Source organism: Lycium barbarum, chromosome 7, assembly GCF_019175385.1.
Source record: "Lycium barbarum isolate Lr01 chromosome 7, ASM1917538v2, whole genome shotgun sequence".
NCBI lineage: Eukaryota > Viridiplantae > Streptophyta > Magnoliopsida > Solanales > Solanaceae > Lycium > Lycium barbarum.
In genome coordinates, this window is record NC_083343.1 from 119,899,841 (window position 1) to 119,903,594 (window position 3,754).

Genomic DNA, 3,754 nt, shown 5'->3' on the forward strand with positions numbered 1-3,754 from the left:
AATTTCACTCTAAGCTTTTCCAAGCCTTAGAGTGTGATATCAAGCACAACCAATTGAATCTCAAGTAACTTTCCTATTCCTGTCTCAAGTTATTAGATGGGTTTAATGACCCAAATTATTGTTAATTAATCTTTCCCAACCTAGTTTTCCTCTTCCGAGCTCAATCAAAGTAAATGGGAAAGTCTTAGGGGTTAGCTAATCCCTTAAGAAATATTAAAGGACAAGATTAATTAAATCAACAAAGACCCACTTCAATAGCAATAAAAATCATTCAATACATAAGCAAAGCAAGAGTTTCATCCAACACTTTAATAATAGAATATTTCCATAAACAAGATTCAAATGAAGAAAATAAATACTACACACTTAGATATACAATACAAAGCAAGGAATTGAAGAAATGAATTAAAGGTTTAAGAAATGCTCAACCAAATCTTCAAATCTTCAACCCCAAAGTGTGGTGTAGGAACCTAGTCTCCAAAACTTGTATGAAATGGCCAAAGATGAGTTTTACAAACCCTAGCATTCTATTTATAGAAGTGCCAAAACGGGAACAAAATCTGGACAAATATACCCTGCGTGCACAACATGCTACTCGCATCTTGTGTCGCATGTGCAACATGCGAGTCGCATGTTGTGCCAAACCGTAGCATGTTGTGCCAAACATCTCTGTCAGCACATGCTGCAGCAAGTGCTGCTCGCATGCACAACACGCTGCTCGCACGAACAACATGCTGCAGCAAGTGCTACTAGCATGTGCATGCCAGAAAGTGCTTCTTGTTCTATTTTTGCTCTATTTTTCTTCGTTATGCTCTCCGGGCATCTTATCCTACAAAACAACATAAATACACAAAAAGTAATAACAAAAGTGCTTGAAGAGTCACAAAAGCTTAAGGAATTAGCATCGAATATCCCGTAATTTCGCGGCACATCAATGAGTAGTGCTGATCCTGACGTATCAAAATCCAAACTCGGTTTGGCGGACTCGTTTGCTGGTGCGGGCCGTGGGATCGAAGAGCCTTTGCCCATACCTAGATATCGAAGGATTAAATCAGAGTAAAGTGGAACGAAAAAGGGTGACAAGAATTAGGGGAAGAAGAGGATACCGTGGTTTTGTGCTATCCATCGGTCACGAGACAAGGTGCTTCTCTTTTATCGAGGATGGGTAACGTCTCATATCACAACCCCGGTCGGATGTCTTCACGGCCTTCTCAACGGCGAATTCGTGGTTAACATTATACTTCATGGGTATTATGTCTTTGGACGTTAGTTCGAAGGGAGTGGTTTGTGTTTTGTCACCGGGATTGGCAACAGGCTCGTTAGCTGGAGAAGAAATTGAAGGAACATTTTAGGAAGTAGAGTCGGTGGCATTTCTTGGGTTTGGATGATGATGATATGAAGATTGGGGATGAAGATATGAAGATATACAGATCTGGGTTAAAGATATGAAGATTTGAAGGCTAAAAATATGTAGATATGAAGGTTTGGAGATGAACAAATGAAGTTAAGGAAAGATTTAAGAAGATTTTGCAGAAAATGAGGAAGGTTTTGGGACCCAGGGGGAATTTGCTTAACAACTTTTCGAAGACACGGGATTTCGGTACAAAGAATTCAAAGAGAAGCAAGAACAGACCAAAATGGGTGATATGATCGAAGAGACGAAGGATGAAAGGAGGGAGTGAAAAGTGAAAGTAAAAAAAATGATCAGTGTAACGCCTTATATAAATAAAGTTTTGAGGCAGTTATCGAAGTCATCCAACCAAGAGGGAGCACGTGTCCGAAGTCAGAAGGACATGACATGAATGGACGTGACCCTAAAGCGTTACCAAAGTCGTCCAACTAGAAGGGGACACATGCTCGAAGTTAGAGGGACGTGACATGGAAGGATGTTTTGTTTGCCGCTTGTTTTCAAAGTAAAAGCGTACTAGAGAAGTCATCGAGGCAGTTGTTCCAGTTCCCGTTACTTCGGTAAAACTTCAATCCGGAAAGTGTGGGGACTATCTGTATGCGGTAAAAACTTATGCAACTTGTACCGGTAAGAACTGGGGTAAAGTTTAAGGTTGTCCAATGTGAGATCGAGGGAGAGTAGGGTCGTAACAACTGGTATGAATGAAAACCGAGGAGTCGTGAGTACATTCAACTTTAAGTCAAAATCGAGGGTATTTTGATATGTATGGAAAACTTGAGCCAGAAAAGAGCACACTCAACATAGGTTTGGAGAATCCGTTATGGAACAAGCCTCGCCTCTTTTGACCGTTCCGTCATTTGTGCTGGCAACTGTATGGGCGTCAGACCGTACGGACGCAGCCTTATTCATTTTATGTTTTTCTAGAAAGGTTTTTTCTGACATTATACTAAGGCTCATATATTGTTAGCTATAAATAGGGGTCTACCCTTTCCTTTTTTCTTTAGGTTAGCTTGTCATTATTGCATACATTTTGTAATAAAAAAGGTGGCAGTGAAATCTTCTTAAGTATTTTGGCTCGGTTAAAGAGAGCAATTTCCAAACCGGACCAGTTCGCAGAGCTCATAAACTTGACTTCCTAAGTTTCCTCTATTATTATTATTTATCAAATATACTAGTACTATTTACTTGCTATTATCTTATACTATAAATTAATTTAACCGCATATCCTATTAACCACTTACAAATTTAATTGTTATCCGCTTTTGGGGGGTAAACACAAACATAAGACCTAATGCTCTAGTTAGCTATCAAAAACCAGTGGTCATTTCTTATAAATCTCCTACTAATAATGATATCCAAATAAATCCATTGTGTTTTGTTTAATTAAAGAATTTAAGTTATATACATGATTCAATCGGGATTAATAAATAATGATGATTTGCTGATATAGCTGTTTTTAAACTGTCAGTTTGTATAATTCAAAGCTTAGCTTAATATATAGATAGCGTTTTAAATTTGTTAGCAAATTTCATTTAGACGCCTCGAATTAAAGCTTGTTCCAATTGTGCACCTGAACACATAATAAAGTGTTCTATTAGATACTTATGGTTCAAATTTTGAAAAACTTTTGCGTGTATTCTTAAGCGTTTATTAAATAGTTAAGGTAACCACATAAAGTATGTCATCCCCTTTAAGTATACACATCAGCCTCAATGGAAATAGGCATGAGATTTTACAGTTGATTGAGGCAAATCTATATAATTAAAGGAGGTGATATAATTTTAAGTGTTTAACTTATTTACGTAATGGACGCTTAATATCATGCAAAAACATCTTTTTAAGATTTTTAAACCAAAAGTATTTAATGGGAGCACTTTCTTATATATTCAGGTGCTCAATCGAATCAACCTTAATTCGAATATCTTATTAGTCTATGTGTTTAGCGCTAAAAGTTCTTATTAAAAAAGATAGGAACATGAAGAGGACAGATTTGGAAAATGAAAGAGAGGAGCACTACTGGAAAAACTCGAATTACATGGGGATTTTACCTGAGGATTTTTTCCGCAGATAATTCCTACGGATTTTCATGCGAAAATCTAAAAATTCCTAAATTCTAGAATATTTGCCTGCGGATATGATTTTTCCAGGTAAATTCGCAAGTAATTTTGGCGCAATTTAGCGCCAGAAATTTAACTACGGATTTATTTGAGGAAAATAATACCCAGATATCACTTTTGTAGGTAATTCTGCAGGTAATCAATAAGATTGTGAATTCGTAGGAGATTTCCCGGAGATACATGCGGATTTATCTAGGGATTACCTCTTGGGGATTTACTTGGGGATTAT